Consider the following 18,485-nt stretch of genomic DNA (forward strand, 5'->3'; position numbering starts at 1 on the left):
GAGAGGCGGACTGAACACACCCGGACAGGAAGCCCAGCCCACGGAGGACCCTCCCCCAAGCCCCCACCACCTGCTCCTAGGCATGCCAGAAACCCGGCAGGTGCCATCAATAGGACAAAGCCACAAGCCCACAGGAAACCAGGCCGGCCTCTCGCCCTCAGACACAGGCATCTCCTCTGCAAACAGTGACTCTGCCCGTTCTGCCAGGTGGAGAGCAAAGGAAAGAAAGTGGCCCGGGGGGCAGCCCCAGGTCAGGGGGCCTGGGTCTCTCAGAACATCACTGCTGCCCCCAGCCCCAAGCAGCAACTAAGACAAGATCGGCCCTTTCTAAGAGCCCACTCGCGGCCAGGTAACGTGCTGGGCGTGCCCTTCTCAACCCAGCCTCAAAACCTGTGAAACACGTAACAGGGTCATCCCCTTTTGGCAGATGAGGAAACTGAGGCTCAAAGAGGTGAACTCACTTGCCCCGTCTTCGCAGCGTGTGAGTGGCAGAGTCAGGACTCGAACCCACGTCCGTCTGCCTCTGAGGCCACTTCCCAGCTGCCCAAGGAAGTGTGTCGGTTTGCTTTCTATCCCCAGGAGTTAGTACCGTGCCACGCACAGTCTCAGAAGGCACCCAAGCACATTTTTAGGGAGGAACAGCCAGGCTCACTGTGCCATCACCCTCCCAGAGCAAAGTACATTGACAGCAAATTAAATACCGCTGAATTAGCCTCAACGCTTCCATAAAGCTACAGTTTCAAAATATTCCAGTCCATGAAAAGCTTCCAGTAGCAACAGAAAGCCACCGACTTCACTTTCCCACCAGACACACCCACAAACACAAACATATGCCCGATAAAATTGCTACTCCCATTCAAAACCCACGTCGCAAAACTCCCATCAAAGAGCGGGTTTGAGAGTTTTTATCAGCATTTACAAGAACATGAGGAAACTTCCTGTAGAACATTCTGCGCGTGTGGACCTTTCTGTTTTCTTTAGCTTTTCACTGTAGAACCTTACAAATGCTGAACGGGAGAGAAAAATCTGAGGTGGGGACAAGCAATGGGAACTGATACCCGGGCTTTAAGAAAAGTAAAGCATCGTGGCAATACCCACATCCTTTCCCGGCAGACAGAACTCAACACAATTCAACAAACATGCACCAAGTGATAATAACTACAGTCCCCGCTCACGCGGCCATCACGGCGTGCCAGAAACTTTCCCAAACTTTCCAAATTATCTACTACTCCGCAGCCCTAAGACATGGTGCTCTCAGTGTCCCCATTTTAGCATTCCAGCGGGAAGGGGTGAGGTTACTCGGCCAAGGTGACTCAGCCAACAAATAGGGGTGGGAAGATGAGCAGGTGGTCTGGCTCCAGTGTCTGTGCTCTTACCCGCTCTGCTATGTGGGTCCCAGCCTGAGGCTAGAGCCACGAGGGTGACCCAGACATCACCTCGTCCAAAGGAAGGCCAGAGGAACCACACTGATGGAGCAGAGGGCTAAGCCTGGCTGTTCTGCACACCTGGGGGGAGAAGGCTGTGGCCCCCTGGCATCAGGTGCTTTACACACATACTCCCAGCACTCACAAGGTCCCGGAGAGACACATGTCATCCTCCTCATTTCGTGGAGACAGAAGTTCAACCTCAAGCGAGTAACGGATTTGCTCAAGTCCCTACCTTTGCTCTTTCAACTGCCGCTTGCTGGCCTTTGGCAAACCCCCTGCTCCATTTCGGAATCACCTCTTTACTGGGGTGCAAAGTGCCCTCAAGAAGTCCCAGAAAAGGCCCCAGCTGTCAGGTCGTCTCTGTCCCACCTCTGCTGAAATGAGTCACGGGGCTGACAGGCAATCACACTGCCAGGAACAAGCAGAGGCGACCAGTGACTTTCAAGCCGATTTCGTTTGTGGTTTCCACATCCTTTCTACAGCAGCCACCCAACGTGGCGTGCTGTGCCTGGGGCGCTCTTCGACAGACACCTACCAAGTGCCTGCTGTGTGCCCAAAGCTGCAGGGAGGGGACGCAGAGCCTGTGTCCTGGCTTCTCTCAAGAAGGTGACTCTAGAAATGAAGGGGACGGTGGGGTGTGTGTGGGAGGGGGGGTGCGGGGATGAAACAGGTAGAAAGAGACCAGGGGCTCAAAGAGGGACACTAATTACAGGGTGGGGGGGGGCTTGGATTAAGGTGTACTTACTGTCGGGCTACTCCCTGCCAGGTGACTGCCAGCTGAGTCGGGGAGGAAGGTGGTCAAGGATGACTTCATCAGGTGTCACATTTGCTGGCCCCGGGCCAGGCACCGAAGCCGCAAACACGGACCCCACCTGGGTCCTGAGCTGCAGCCAGTGAGCAAGGAAGACTATGAAAGATGACAGCCCCACAGTGTGCTCCGGGCTGTCACAGAAAGACGTGCAGGGGCCCGGGGGTCAGGAAGGCGCCCAAGGACGTGAGACTGAGGCCACCTCCAGAGGCAGCAGAAGGGCAGTGCTAGGAAGAAGGCACAGATGTAGAGTCAGGAGGAAGGAAGGGGGCCTGGCAAGCTCAGGGAAGGCACAGGGTCCCTAAGGTAGGCATCAGTGTTACAGACTGCGTGTGTCCCACCAAATTCGTATGTTGGAGCCCTAATCCCCAGTGTGTTCGCATTTGGAGATGAGGCCTTCGGGGACTTTAAGGGATGGGGACCTCAAGATGGGATGAGTGCCCTTATAAGAAGAGACACAAGTGAGCTTGCTTTGTCCCTCTCCTGCCCCCTCACGAGCACACAGTAAGAAGGCAGGAAGAGAGCTCACATCAAAATTGACCGGCAGCCTGGGGCACCTGGGGGGCTTAGTCGGTTGAGCGTCCGACTTCGGCTCGGGTCATGATCTCGCAGTTCGTGGGTTCGAGCCCCGCATTGGGCTCTGTGCTGACAGCTTGGAGCCTGGAGCCTGCTTCGCATCCTGTGTCTCCCTCTCCCTCTGCCTCTCCCCTGCTCATTCATATTCTCTCTCTCTCTCTCTCTCTCTCTCTCTCTCTCTCTCTCTCTCTCAAAAATAAATAAACATTAAAAAAAAAACTGACTCTCAGCCTGACCTTGGGCTTCCCAGCTTCCAGAACCAGGAGTAATTCCATTCCCATCGTTTTGGGCCCCCCATTCTATAGTATTTTTGTTATGACAGCCTGAGCTAAGACAGCCGGTAAAAGCAGGGGCATCAGGAGAGGTCGCGGATGTGATGACAAGAAGCATCGTGCACTTCATCCTGGGCCACGGGGAGCCCGCTAAGTAGAGGAGTGACACAGCCAGGTGTCACTTCAGGGAGATATCATCCTCCTTGGCGTGGTTGTTGTTCTTCCCAAACACCCGATAACTTGAGGCCTTTATGCAGAAGCAGTGGGCCGGCAGGACCTACAGCCTCCCAGGAGGGCACTGGACCCCCTGGGTCTGCTCCCAGGGACGAGGTGAAGCGAGGGCTGGCCCTAACGCACTCTTCTTCCTGCTCGGCTGGGCTCCGCCTTCCCAGGTCCCAGCCTGGGCCACGTGGGACACTCGGAGCCTAAGACCCAACAAAGAACCAAACATGAGTCGCACGGCCAGATGACAACACACAGGCATAGGCACCTGTGAAGCAACGGTGGCCAGTGTCTAAAACGGAGCAGGACCATCAGCACATCAGGGGGTTGGGAGGTGACGGCGGGGGCCTGGATCGCACACCCCGTGCCACGGAGCCCTGGTGCCCCTCGAAGACGCTCGGGGGTCAGGGATCAGGGGTCTGGAGCCACACGTGTTTGATTCTGTCTTTTCAGGTGTGATCATTTTCAGCCACACAGCACACAAACTCAAATGACTTGCACACCAGATGTTAACCCGCTGCGTGGACCCGAGCTGCCAGGAGAACACTCGGCTCTGTGCAGGCCTTTGTACGGCCTCTCCTATCACCCCCGGTCAAACGCAAGGCAACTTCCTGACAAAACCCTAACCCATGGCCAACGTGGCATATGAGGCTTCTCGAAATGCAGAATGTTTTCCCAACCACAACAAAAGCCTGGCAATGCCGTGGATGCCACAGCTGTTAAGACCACAACTGTCACCCCAAGTTTTTCATTCTGAAAGCTATCTTCACCAGATCAACCTCCCTGTTCTCACGGACTGACCTTAGAACCAGTAAGAGTTGTAAGTTCAAGGTCATAAAATGCATGCGGTAATAAGCCGTCATGGCCCTGCTTTGTATATTTGACCACACTACAGCGTAGCTGTTTGTAAAAATTTAAGTGTTTTTATGCATTTTGAGAGAGAGTGCGCACATGTGTGCGAACATGGAGGAGGGCCAGGGGGAGGGGGAGTTAGAGAGAGAGAATCCCACGCAGGCTCCGTGCTGTCAGCACACGGCCCAACACGGGGCTCAATCTCACTACCCTGAGATCATGATCTGAGCCGAAATCAAGAGTCCGATGCTCAACCCACTGAGCCACCCAGGTGCCCCTACAACTTTTTTTTTCTTTGAAAACATTTCATTTTACAAATGGGAAAACAGATCTAGAGGGAGGTAAGGCTGCTGTATTGTTCTGTGATTAACTATGATTATCGTGCTTGCTCAGTGTGCTTTGAGACAGTAGGACCCAAGTGCCCAGCACGCGGCTGACGCTCCACACATACCCTCGGGAAAGGACCACCGCAAGACGTTACAGGCAGTAGGTGGGCAGAATGCAAGCCCGGGCCCTGTGACTCCCGGCTCAGGGCTGGTTTTCACACTCTGCCCTTTCCCTCTTTCCTGGAAATCACACATCCATCACAAAGAGGGACAAGGTACAGTAGACCAAGGTCAGGACATCTACCTTCTCCCACCAGAAACCCCTGGAAACCAAGCACCCTTCGCTCTGAGCACCAGTTGGAGCATGTGCTTACTGGGCAGAGAAGAACCGCCCTTAAGGAACTGCCCTTGGGAAACAAGGGTCCCTGTGCTCAGCTGTAGATTCGGCAGGACAGGAGGACTGACCCCCCCCCCCTTAGTGACAACCCAAGAGACAGACTGTGTAACTACAGGATAAGTGGGGACAAGCCCTTCCTGCCCTGGTTCTCAGGCTGGAGGGAGTGTCAGAATTTCCCAGTGTTTGTTAAAAGCCAGGCTGCCAGACCCCAACCCAGTGTTTCTGACCCGGTAGCTCAGGGTGGGGCCTGTGAATGTGCATTTTTTAATGATTATTTATTTTTGAGAGAGAGAGACAGGGCATGAGCAGGGGGAGGGGCAGAGAGAGAGGGACACACAGAATCCGAAGCTGGCTCCAGGCTCTGAGCTGTCAGCACAGAGCCCGACGCAAGGCTCGACCTCACGAACCGCGATATCATGACCTGAGCTGAAGTCGGATGCTTAACCCGACTGAGGCGCCCAGGTGCCCCAAGGATGTGCATTTCTAAAATGCCCCCAGGTAATGCTGATGCTGCTGGTCCAGGACCCCACTTAGAGAACCACCGCTCTGGTCAGTTCCTTATGTACCCTCCTCACTGTGGCTCGCTAAGGCAGATGTTCGTGGAAGGCAGGAAGAGCAGGATGCAAACGTGGGAGATGGGATGGGGGTGGGGAAGGCAGTGGAATGGGGTTTCCAGAAAGCGGGGCAGCATGAGCAAACACAGGGAAGCTGGACACAGCGGTTGGAGAAGTCAGTGGCTTGGTCTGGCTAGGAAGTAAAGGTGTTGAGAGTGATGAAGGATGAGATGGGAAGGACGAGTGGAGGTCTGGGATGTCGGACTGACAAGAGGGGAGCAGAGCATCAGCCACAGGCCAGGCACTGTTTGCTGGTATTGCCTCCTAACGTCATTGCCTTGCCGTCAGAAAGCATAGGTTGCATTATTTCTTCTATCCTTTTAAATGCATTGAGGCTGTTTTATGGCTGAGCCTATGGTCTGTCCTAGAGAACGATCCATGTACACTTGCGAATACACATTCTGATGGTGCTGGTAGGCCTAGTCGGTTTGCGGGGTTGCTCAAGTTTTCGATTTCCTTGCCAATCTCCTATCCAGTTGTTCTATCCATTATTGAAAGTGGAGTATTTAAGTATCCAACTATGTCTTCTGGGATTATCTATTTCTCCTTTCGTTTCGGTGAGGTTTTGCTTCATAGATTTTGACGCTCTGTTAGGTGCATATATGTTTGTGATTGTTTATATCTTCTTGATGGATTGACCCATTTACCATTACAAAATGTCCCTCTGTATCTCTATTTTTAAGTCTATCTTATATAATATCAGTACAGCCACTCCAGCTGTCTTATGGTTTTGCTCTTCACATGACAGATCTTTCTTCATCCTTGTACTTTCAATCTACTTTATCTTTGAATCCAAAGATGTGTGTCTCCTGTAGACACTGTATCGTTAGATCATTTTTTATATGTTCTGACAGTCTTTGCCTTTTGATTGGATTGTTTAACCCATTCACGTTTAATATTACTATTTGTATAGTTGAGTTCATGTCTGCCATTTTACTTATTGTGTTCTGTAGATCTCATGTCTTTTTGGTTCCTCTGCTCCTCCTTTACTGCATTCTCTTGTATTAAGTGAATCAGACACTGGGTTTGGCATAAAAGGTAGAGCAAGAACTTCAAAGGGCTAATTATTTTTAATTCAGATAACAAAATGACCTCTCTGACAATTTTCAGTTTCTTAAATGGCTCATTTTCAAAAAAATCATGATTTCTTCTCTCTGGTTCCAGCAGACAGGAGCACATCGATTATTTGTCCAATAGTCACGGGACACCATCTAAAGAAATGTCTACTCTCAACTTCCTGAATCAGAGGAGTTGAAGCTACAAATTGACCTGCCCACAAGGAGAAGGGATGGGGCCATTCGCAATATTTTGGGAGCCATCTTCCTGACACATAGCAACTACAAGTGTCGTAATGGCTCAGTGCTTCAAACCAAAGTGGGAAGGGATGGTTGAATTCACAAGTCCACAACATGGATATTTTCAAATGCCGTGGCATTGCTCTTGCAGATGCTAACGAGGGTCTAGTGAGCAGAAGTCCCTCTGTACCTGCCACGGTGAACACCCCATCTGAAGTGATCAGCCCACATCCTGCCCTAAGTAACTTACACCCCAACCTCCTGATCATTTGACCTCTTAGTTTACCTACTAAGCTCTCTGTTCACCAAAAAACATGAAGGGAGGCTGTAACCCAGGAGCTTGTGAACTGTGAGATCCCAAATCCCCAATCTATGTTGTCAACACCTGAGGTTTGGGGCACTTGGCACCCCTCCTCCCATCTTCTTGCTGGAGCACCCCCCCAGTTCCAATATCCTACCCAGCCATAAAACTTGTTTGTGTCTTTAGTCTGAAGTATCTTGCATTTGTTTTCAGTTACCCTTGTAGAAGTCTCAGGGGATCTAAAATGCCCAGGCTGTCATAAATGGGGCTCATCCTGGGTGACTGTCACATTCCAGGGAGAGACAAATGTCACTAAAGAGCCCATTTGCCAGAAGGCTTAAACAGATTTGGCACAATTTGTAGGCATCCAGGTCCTGGTTCAAAATCAAGTATCTGGTTGACAAAAAGAACACCTAGCCTGAAGCCATGAAACACCCTGGGCTTGCTGCAGAAACCCAATTACTGCCCGACTTAACGAGCTTCCTCACCCAGCCGCCCTGACCCAGGAAGCAGTTCTGCCAACTTCCTAAAAGAAGCCATGCCTCCTTGAGTGCATCCCGAGGCGCGGCTTTGGGATAAAGGGTGAGACCGGGACAACTTAACAAGAAATACAGCTTTCAGTAAACATGAGAGGATGCTTTGGACTCTGGAGAACAGCTTTCTAACATATTTGTTGTCCTAAACCAAAAGCAGGCTGCACTAAGACAGCGAAAGCCCTGCGTGCAAGGGAAGGAGACTTTCCAGAGGAGCGAGAGAGGCTCCCCAGTGTCATCTCTGGGCTAACAGAACCACTGGGGTATCTCAGCCCCGAGTTCTGCAGGATCTAAGGTTCGCAGGGTAGTCACTAGGGGTGACTGCTGCAGAGAGCGGAGTGAGGCTAGTTAAGGGCCGAGTGGACCCAACACAAGCAAGAGAGAGAAGAGCCTACCACCTCCCTGCTGAGGCCCCTCCCAACACTGACATTACTGGGATCTGTGAGACTCAGGGCCAAAAACCTATTGACTACCTACTGTGTGCCCCACCCAGGTTCTGGGAATCCCACTGTGAATCAGATGGCATGTCAAGCCTCCCAGAACTTTCTGGAGACTTCTGTCTAATGGAAGAGTCAGATAAGTCACTGACAGCTGCAATACTGAATCCAGGGCAGTAACAGAAGGATGCTTAGGGCAGCAAGGAGCCCTAGGGACACGACTGACCTGGCCTGGGGAAGGGGAGAGGGCACGTACATCAGGGAAGGTTTTCTGGAGGAAATAAGGTTGATGATGGATCCCAAGCACAAGTGGAAGATGTTCCCCGGGTGGATGAGGGCAGGAAAAGCTAACGGGCAAATCGATCAGAGGGAACAGCCTGTGCAAAAGCCTGGTTCGGTCAGGAACCGTGGGCAGATGGTGTAGCTGGCCACACGCCCTACTGAAAGCGTGGGAGGAGAGGGAGGCAGGAGTGGGCCACGCCATGCTGGCAAAATTGGGATGAGCAGCAGCCCCTTTGGTGCATTCTTTCTGCTTCCAGGCCGTTCCTGTCTTAATCCAACCGCGGTGACTTCATTCACTCAATCTGAACTTGGAGAGTAAGCAAACAGGTCTCTCCTGGGGGCCCGGGGAGAATGGAGGAAGAAACATCCAGGGGGGCCCACCAGGCCATGAAGCAAGCGGAGGTCACAGGCGGGCCATGGGGAGCCATTCCAGGCAGAGGGAGCTGGCAAACAAGGATCTGGAAGAGAGAGCAGTGCTTAGGGGGTGGGTGCAGTCCGCTGGGGTAAATACCGGCAGTTGAGTTGGGGGCAGTCCACGCGAGCTTTGAACGCCTAGATAAGGCCTCTGCACACTTTTCATATATAATCAGCAACTGTAGGAGTAGCCAGAGCAGGCCCACCACTCCCATTTCTACCTGTGCAACCTCAGGTAACTCACTCATTCCGCAGCACTGAGGTGGTGCCGGCCCAGTGGGGGCTGGAAAGGAAGACTCTGGCGCCTTCCATCACCTACCCTGGGTCTCCACTCTCAACCCCCCAGCCCAGAAGGCAGTACAATGCCAGGCACCTGCAGGCCGTCGGTGCCTGTGGACAACAAGGAGGACAACGTTAGGAGACCTCTGCAGAACTGAAACAAAGCTCTTCTGGGCATCTGTCCACGTGGAGCACACACACCTCCTGATGGGTACAGTGGGGGTGACCCACCCGTAGGACACCAGAGCTTCCAGGGGTGATGTGACTCGTCTCCCTTGTGGTTCCTGGCTGGACTGGGGACAAAATCCATTCTCCCTCCCCGGTCTGGCAGAAAATCCATGGAGATGGGGTATGGAGCAGAAGCAATATATACAGCAGGAGGGCGGCCGTGCCACACCCCGAGAAGTAGCTGCCCTCAACCAATCACAACTGGCTGACCGGCTTCTCTCATCCAATCAGAGCTGGCCGATCAGCTGCCCTTGTCCAATCAGAGCTGGCCAATCAGCTGCTCTCATCCAATCAGAGCTGGCCGATCAGCTGCCCTTGTCCAATCAGAGCTGGCCGATCAGCTGCTCTCATCCAATCAGAGCTGGCCGATCAGCTGCTCTCGTCCAATCAGAGCTGGCAGATCAGGTGCTTGTCCAATCAGAGCTGGCCGTGAGTAAGCTGCTGGGATGAGAGTCTTGCATTCAGGAGCCATGGAAAATAAAGGTGAGGTTGCAAAATCTTCAGAGAACAGCAGCAAAATCCCGATGTGGTGATTACATGCATTGGGATTAAAAAGGCCAGAGCCATCAAGTGGAGGTTCATCTTAGCAGAGTGGCCCAATGCTCTTGAGCCGTCCCAGAGTAGTCACCTCGGCTGCCAGTTAGGAAGAACCTGCTATGGACCAGGCTGGGCGGAGAGCCATCCCTGGATGGAGATCCTCCCACCCAGAGACCCGGCTCTCGTGGCAGTATGAAGTCCACGGCGCCTTCTTCCTTGGATTCCTCGGGGGACAATCGCTCTCAGGGACCGGGTCCGTGTTCTATTTCGATTGCATGGGTCTCTGCTTCCCCAGAGTGAAGGCTGGTGTGGGCAGGGCCCTTGCCACACCTCCTCTTACTGGGGCTCTCGCTCCTTCCCAGGAGACACAGGACGCTTTAAATGTGCACTGCCACTGCTTGTCATCAGACCCGACTGCTTGTTTACGAGGAGGAAACTGAAGCACAACAAAATTTAATTAACTTGCCTAGGGACATGTACTTCGGAGAAGGCAGAGGCAGGGTACCCTGAGCCTGGCCCCTGCCCTCAAGGAGATTAGGGTCTACAGCAGCATTGCCCCCAAAGAAATACCATGCGAGCCCCACCTGCAGTTTTTAATTTTCTAGTTGCCACTTTAAAACAAACAAACAAACAAATGGGACTAATTTTGATAATACATTTCATTGGGCCCAACAGATCCAGAATAGTATCATTTCAATGCATGATGACTGTTAAAGTTTTTTACTGAGATCATTTATACCCTCCGCCGATACAACGTCTTAGAAACCTGTTTTCACTTGCCAGCAGGTCAGTCCAGAGGAGCCACGCTTCAGGGCTCAACAGCTCCGAGTGGCGAGTGGCGGGGAGCCTGGCTCCAGGAGTCCCCTGCCCACCTCTGGACGAGCACGCGTACAGGTCACCCAGCATAGGGAGACTCCTGTGCAAACACCGTGACCACGTCTCCAACTTCCGCCAACAGCAGCACGGGTTGCCAAGTACCTACTACAGCCCAGCACAGCTCTGGGAAGGCTGCACAGGTTATTTCTGACCTTCACACCAACCCCAAGAGGTAGGGACACCGGATGGTCTCCGTGTTGACTAAGAAAGGAAGTGATGCTCAGAAGAAACGTGTTCTAGGACACAGAGCCTGATGCCTGGAATCAGGAAGTTAAGTTACGTCGGACTCTAAGCAACAGGCAATTATTTACTGAGCACCTACTGTGCGCCAATACCCTGTGTTGAAAGATGATCATAAACATGTCAGGCAAGGTTCTTGTCCTGTGGTGCTTCCCCGCCCCCCCCCCCCCAGCTCATTGAGGGGGGACGGGGGGGATGATCATAAATGAGGAAAAAAACACTGCAGATGGTGATGACTTCAGAGGAAAACAGAGTGCAGGGGAGGGGAAATAGCAGAGGGGAGGCGGGCATCTACCCGGGATGGACAAGGAAGACGTCTCCGAGGAGGGGAAAATTTAACCCAAGATGTGGAGGCTCAGAAAACCGTTCCGGCGAGGGCAGGGAAGAGCATGCCGGACGGCAAGCAGCACACAAAAACCTCTGGGCAGCAAGAGGCCAGCATGTTCCAGGAACCAACAGAAAGGTGCCCGGGCTCCCAGCGCCGCGTCAGCAGCCTCTCTGGGGCGACTCGGGCGGCCCCCATGCCACCCCTCCCGCCGCAGGGCACTCCCACACCCCGGCTTGGAAAATGGGAAGCCAGCAAGCCATTCTCGGGTCAAGAACAAGTCCAGGCCGGCCGCTCCCAGCACACGCTAGCGTGGAGTGTCTGTCCAGGAGCATCCGCCGAGCGGGTCGGTGACGACACTGGCAGTAAGGGGCGACAACACAACCTGGGCAGCAAAGGCCCCCGGAAGAGCATCTTAACACTCGAAGCCTTGCTTCAAACGCTGGGCGCACCAGGCACCAAGCGGAAACCACCCACACATCCATCCACAGACGAATGGAGAATAAAATGTGGTCTGTCCGCACGATGAAATACTACTCACCCGTAAAAAGTGAAGCACAGACAACCCCCATTATGACCTGCATGAACCTTGAGGACATTCACATAGGATCCCATTCACTCAAAATGTCCAGGATGGGCAAATCCCTAGAGACGCAAGGCAGACCGGTGGTTGCCAGGGGCTGAGGGAGGGGGCGGCGGGGAGGAACTGCTTAGCGGGCACAAGGCTTTCACTGCAGGCCACGAAAATGTCTTGGAACCAGATACAGGTGGTGGTTATACAACTTCGCGAACGCATCACATGCCACTGGATGGGACACTTTAAAATGGCTAATCCTATGCTGTGTGAAGGCCGCCCCACTTTTTCAAAACGGGGAGACGTGACAAAGGAAAGCCAGGTTGCGTCCCCGTGTCTCAGCGAGCTAATATGCCAGACCCCTCCTAGCCCCCACTACCTTGTGATCCTCACAGGCTGCCTGTCCTTCAAAGGAAGCAGGAAACCCCCTCGGTGATATGTCCCACTCCACATCCCCTCCCCAGCTCTGACGAAGGGACCAGGGGCCAGTCCAGGACTCCCAAATCAAAATGCAGCCAAGGCAGAGCCACTGGGGCCCCTGACCTGGCACACACAAGGGCATTACTGCCACATGGGCAGTCAGGACGGTCGCACACAGAACCCTCTTTCATTCTCTAAGGTGGCCCTCCAGCCAAGTCTGGGCCACGGGGTAGAAGGGACAGCGGGAGGCCTCATCCACACGGCATCTGGGTCCTCTGAGGTCCGGGAGGAGGGACTTCAAGGCATGTGATGGGACCCGAGGATGCTTCCAGGACCTGGAAAGGATAAAGGGGGCACCACGGGCCACAGAGAGGACAGACCTAGCGCCCCATCATTGCCACTGTCCACCCCACGAGGCTGGGCCTTCACCTCGACTCTTTATTTCTTCACGCCATCTCCAGGGACAGGGACTGGGGGCGTCCCCGCTTTATAAACGAGGACACCGAGTTGTAGGGGGTACAGAGGAGTTCGCGTGCCTCATCCCCCACCAGCTGGTAAGTGGCAGAGCCAGCGCTCAAACGCAAACCCGCCGTCCAAAGCCTCCTGTGCGAAGTCAGGACACCGCTGACGTTTGCTTTTTCTCCCCCCAAACTCCCACAAGGCAGCATGGAGTCATGATTAAGAACGTGGACTGCCACTCTGGGAGGACGGGAAAGTTCTGGACTTGGGCAGTGATGGTGGCACAACGGTGTGAACATACTCCACGCCACTGACCGGTTATGAAATATGTTAACCGGTAATGTGTTAACCGTTACTAAAAATATTACATATATATTTAACACAAAGATCCTTTAAAAATGATCAGGTCCCAGGTTGCTCCCGAAACGAATACTACCCTGCATGTTAACTAACTTGAATTTAAATTAATTAAAAAAAAAAAAAAAAAAGGAGGGGGCACCTGGGTGACTCAGTTGGTTAACCATCTGACTTCGGCTCAGGCCATGATCTCACAGTCTGTGGGTTCGAGCCCCGCGTCGGGCTCTGTGCTGACAGCTCAGAGCCTGGAGCCTGCTTCCGATTCTGTGTCTCCCTCTCTCTCTGCCCCTCCCCCACTGCACTCTGTGTGTGTGTCTCTCTAAGATGAATAAGCATTAAAAATTAAAAAAAAAAAAAAGAGGGATGCCTAGGTGGCTCAGTTGGTTAACCGTCCAACTCTTGATTTTGGCTCAGGTCATGATCTCACAGTTCTGCGAGTTCGAGCCCCACATCGGGCTCTGCGACGACAGCCTGGAGCCAACTTGGAATTCTCTCTCTTTGCCTCTCTCTCTGCCCCTCCTCTGCTGACGTGTCTCTCTCAAAAGAAAGACACTTAAAAAAGATTTTAATTGTCAATAAATATTTAAGAATCGATAGTATACAGACCATATTCTCCAAACGTGGTAAAATTCAAATTAGAAGCTAATAAAAAATGCAAATTCCCTCCCCCCCCAAAAAGTAATAATGTGGGCTTCTGGGGAGCAGATCCCTGCTCCCCCACATACCAGCTCTGTGACCCCGGGCAGGCTACAGGCTGTACCCATCCGTAAAATGAGATGCGCGAGGTACCTCCCTCTGGGCTTGTGTCCAGAACTGAATGAACTCAAATCAGGGACAGCACAGACCAGGGGGGTGGCACACTCCAGCCGCAAAGGGCCAGGCAGTAACTGTCCCTGGCTTTACGGGTAACTGCCCCAGCTAGGTAACCCTGTCAGCACAGCAGGAAAGCAGCCACAGACGACAGCAGGTGCACAAGTGGGCGTGGCTGGGTACCAATAAAGCTTTATTTACAGAAGCAGGCGGCGGGCTGATGGGCCACAGCTTGCTGCCGCCCCCCCCCCCCCCGGGCGTTTACCCTGGCACTTGGTAGGCGCTTAACAAATGTTAACTGTTACAATTAAGAAAAATGGCATTTATTTCATTTCTACAGATGAATGAGAAGTAAAATATTTCCTGTGGCAGTTCCAAAAATAAATACTAATACCAAAGGCAAGAGCAGAGCCTCGGTCCCCCCCACCCCAGTGGAGGCGGGGGGGCGGGGAGCTCCCTCACTCTGAGCCCCAGGCCCTGCCCCCACTCCGCTGCTTTCAAGTCTTTCTGAACCAGCCCTGGCTACTCTCCGCAAGCTCTTCCCCCTCCCCCCTCCTACAGGAAGGGCTCCTCACCCCTGCCCCAGAGCCCGAGGCCCTCAGGCCCCCCTCTTTGTTCCTGCCCCTCCCCGCTGGCCCATGATCCCTGGGCTGTCCACCCGGCCTTAGAAAGGCAAGAGCAAGGGAAACATTTTCTGACCGTGTTCAGGGCTAGAATGACAATGACCAGCAAGGTCCCACTGCTGGCCCGCCCTGGGGTCCCTTCCTGAGCCTCAGATCCCCGCAACCCTAATGGCTGCTACTGGCTTCAAGGTAACCTGTTTCGACTAAAGGCACTGAGAAGCCTCCTCTCACTGATCCCTCACACGGGCCTTCTGGGAAGGTCGACTTTCCATTACAGGGATCAGCGTGTTCCAGGAAGCAATCCCGGGGTTCTGGAGCACGGGAGCCCTCCCCTCCGCCCCGTGAGTTCCGCCTCCGCCCCCCACCTCCGGACTCAGCCCCTGCCTGTCAGGTGCTCACATAATCCTTACCCTAGGGAGGTTCTGTGCAGCGTCGGGGAGAGAACTCGCAGCAGGAGTGGGAGCTTAAGCAACCATAGCTACATTCCTCACGTGAGCATCGCAGAGAAAGGAGCTGGGAAGAGAGTGGTTAAGTGACTTGCCCAAGGTGGCACAGCCAGTAGGGTCTGAGCGGGTCCTCAGTGCAGCCCCCATGACCCCGCCCTGTGCCTTCACGGCTTAACCACTGAGCAGGAAAGAAGCTCGGATGACAGAGGGTGGCCAGGGGGGGTGGCCTTCTCTACACTCGAGGTGAGCTCAGGACTCCTGCCCGCAGCCCTCAGCACCTTCTCACACAGGTGTGCACAACTCCCAGCAGCCAACACGCACGCACCCCCTCCGCCTGTCTTTCCCACGCATTGACTATTTATGTAGCTCGCTGGCCTGGTGTTGTTAGCTAGGGAAGGACGCGGAGGGCCTCTAACTGGGGTGGCCGCTTTGGGACAAAACCAAAGATTCATTTTTTAACCATACACTCCCTCATCATCACGGCCGCTTCAGTGGTTCCCGTGCCCGGAGACCGCACTCTGATCCCCACATCAACCCAGCCAGACAGACCGCCGCCCCCATTTGGACAGGAAATGGGAGACCCAGAAAGGTTAATCCTGTTGCCCGGGATCACACGGCCATAAGGAACAGGACAAAGGTGAACCCCACTTCAGAAGCCCTGTGGGGGCTCAGACACCCCAGGAGATCAAACGAGGAGAACTGGAACACAGTGCAGTCATCCCCAATCTTTCTGAGGGAGGCACCCCGTTTCAGCTTCAAACCCCGGGGTGGGGGGGGGGGAGGCACCTGCTGGTCTGCAGCTGAGTGAGGGGCGGGGCCACCGTGGCACCCGGGCAGTCTGGCTCCAGAGCCCGAGGAGAGGAAGGGCGGCACTGGCTGCTGGCTTATGCCTTCCTCAGAAAATTGTTCCTTCTCCCGCTCCCCTCCTGGCCCCAATCCACCCTGTACCCTAAGAGGGTGGGGCGTCCCTCCTGCCTCCTCACCGGGAAACCTTCTGGTCAGGCCGAGGACAGACCATCAAGCTCCGTCCCTCTTACGGTGCTGGCAGTATCCATGACAGTGTGACTGCCCCCCTGGAAGGCGGAGCCCCCCTCAAAGCAGGGCTGCCCCTCAGACCTCACTGTGTCCCCAGTCTCCGGTGGGCAAGGTCTGCTTAAGGAAAAGCTACACAAATATTAAACCACACACGGATATACGTTCCAAAAGGGCACAGATGAGAGAACCCGCAATCTGTTTGCCAAAGTCAGGAAACATCCCAAAGAAGGACCCAGACACTTGGCCCTTAACATATGAACAGGAGTTCTCCAGGCAGACAAGGGAGGGGAACATCTCCCCCAAAAACAACAGTAACAAAACCACAGCACAGGGGGAGAAGCCGAAGGGTCAAGACCTGTCCGGGGAACGCAGAGGTGGCACACTTAGCTGAGACAGCGTGGCAGGGAGAGAGAGAGACGGGCCAAGGAAACGAGGATGTGAGGAACAGGTGAGGTCACAGGGGCAGCAGGAGCCAGGATGGTTTGTCAAGGAGGCAAGGAGGCAATGATCGCGTTTGTGGGGCCCACACTCTGACCCACTGAGGGGCCTCTCACCGTGAAAAGTCTGAAAATGAGAATTACCCCCATGCTCTGCAGAGATGCATTACAACCCACGTGCAAGAGCTCAACAACGAACACTTGGCAATCACCCACCTTCTGGAAGACTTTTCTCAGCAGCAGCAATCCGGGAAGTTGCCCTGCTGGACAAGCATCTGAGAAGGGTCCTGACCACCCATGCCATCCCCAAACCTGCCCCTCCTCCTTGTCCATCTGGGCTCATGGAAGTGCCACCCACCTGCCCAAGGTCCTGGAGGAGAAGCCAGCTCCCCCACAGACTCACCCTACACCAGCAGGTCACACAGAGTTCGTGGGGAGAGCCCCCCTCAGGTGCAGGGAGCCCCGGAGCCCCATGTGAGGGGCTGAGGCTGCCCCTGCCCTTCCAAGATCTCCTAATCTGGTCTGGCAGTCTGAAGCCATCAGACAGGACGAGAGTGTGTCCCACTCTGCCATCCAAGGAACCTCAGGCAGGGCAAGGGGTTCTCCCTGACCTTGGTAGAGAAGGAGCCGACCAGGTGAAGGAACGGCGTTCCTAGAGAGGGAACAGCACAAGCAAAGGCCAAGGACAGTGTGCCTGTGAGTGCGCGTGGAAGGGGTGGGGGTGGCGGAGCACCCGCGGTTAGACACAGTATCTCCGGAGTCTAAAGAGCCGGGCAGAGGCTGGCGGAGAGCCCAGGCCGGCCAAGCCATCAGGAGAAAGGCAGACTCCGGTGTGTGGGGAGGGGAGGTCGTGGGGAAGGGGGGGGGGTGCTTCTATGGCAAAAGACTCCAGCCTGGCAAGCTGCCTCTATCAGGGATGACGAGGCCGGCTCCTCAAGAACCCGAAGCAGGGAGGGTGGAGTGATGGCGTGGGGGGGGCAGAGGGCTGGGGGCGAGGGCACGGCGCACTAACGCAGGCCCACAGGCCGGTGCTTGAACGCAGCGCGCCCAGGCAAGGTGCCCGGCCCCGCAGAGCCGATCCCTCTGCGCCATCTCCCGAGGCTGCTGCGTGCGCCCAGGGCGCGCCGGCGGGGCAGCAGGGTGGGTACCAGCCTTTCTTCCCAGCGCTACAGCCTCCTCCCCGAACCCACGTGGGCGGAGCAGCGCGGGGGTGTGCGTGGCAGGGGCCTAGGCGGCGGGTGCTGTGCGCGGGGCGGGGGTGCAGGCAGGGCGGCCTCGCCCCCCACCCCGCCGCCTCCGGCCTCCAACCTCTGTGCCACCTCGGCCGGGACGCGGGGGTACCCGGACCTACTCAGTGGGTAGGACACCGACAGAACCGGCCGGCCACGCCCCCCGCGCCACTCCCTGGAGGCAGCCGGTGGGTCCCCCTCCCCCTCCTTGGCTTGTGAAAATGGGGGTGGCGTGAGGGAGATAGAGGCACTGGGGGCGGGACGGGGAGGGGGCCTACGGAGGGAGACGACGCAGAGTTCTCCCGCTGGGAGAGAGACGCTGCGGGGGGATTTGGGGGGAATGGGGGATGGGAAGGGTGGGGGTCCACGGAGGTGAGACGCGAGAGCGTCAAGGGATCCGGAGGGGCGCGAGGGCTGGAGGAGGGGGAGGTGGGCGTTGGGCGGGGCGGCACCGGTCACCGAGTCCCCTGCCGCCGGGTCCGCCCCTCGGTCGTGGGGTCCGCGGGTCCCCTTTGGCCAGCGCGCGCCTCCCGCCCCCCGGCGCACCTGTACCCACCTGCTCGGCGCTCAGGCCCGAGCCGGGCAGCAGCAGCGGACGTAGCCAGCGCAGCCCCGCGCCGCATCATCCGGCCGCCCCCTCCCCGCCCCGAGCTTACGCTGCCGCCGCCCCCGCCTTAAAAAGGACAAAACGGAACAGAAAAAGGCTGCGTGCAAAAAAAAAAAAAAAAAAAAAAGGAAAGAAAGAAAAATCGTAAGCAGCAAACGAGGAAGACGGGCAGATGCGCGCGCGGCTCGGCGGGGCGAGGGGCGAGGTGCGGCGGCGCCGGTGACCGCGCTCGGGGCAGCCGGCAGGC

The 18,485-nt window shown here is 55.2% G+C and overlaps 1 protein-coding gene across 6 annotated transcripts in view; it reads right to left on the reverse strand.

Moving 5' to 3' along the window:
- JAKMIP1 (janus kinase and microtubule interacting protein 1) overlaps positions 1-18,485 on the reverse strand; it is a 141,813-nt gene extending 123,328 nt beyond the window's left edge. For 2 of the 6 annotated variants that reach the window (XM_043573006.1, XM_043573009.1), the window contains exon 1: positions 18,188-18,286. The gene's annotated coding sequence lies outside the window, so the exon portion shown is untranslated. Of the gene's footprint in view, positions 1-18,187 lie in introns of all 6 variants that reach the window. The other 4 variants (XM_043573010.1, XM_043573011.1, XM_043573008.1 and 1 more) reach the window with 3 other exon arrangements.

This window comes from Prionailurus bengalensis, chromosome B1 (genome assembly GCF_016509475.1).
Source record: "Prionailurus bengalensis isolate Pbe53 chromosome B1, Fcat_Pben_1.1_paternal_pri, whole genome shotgun sequence".
Classification (NCBI taxonomy): Eukaryota; Metazoa; Chordata; class Mammalia; order Carnivora; family Felidae; genus Prionailurus; species Prionailurus bengalensis.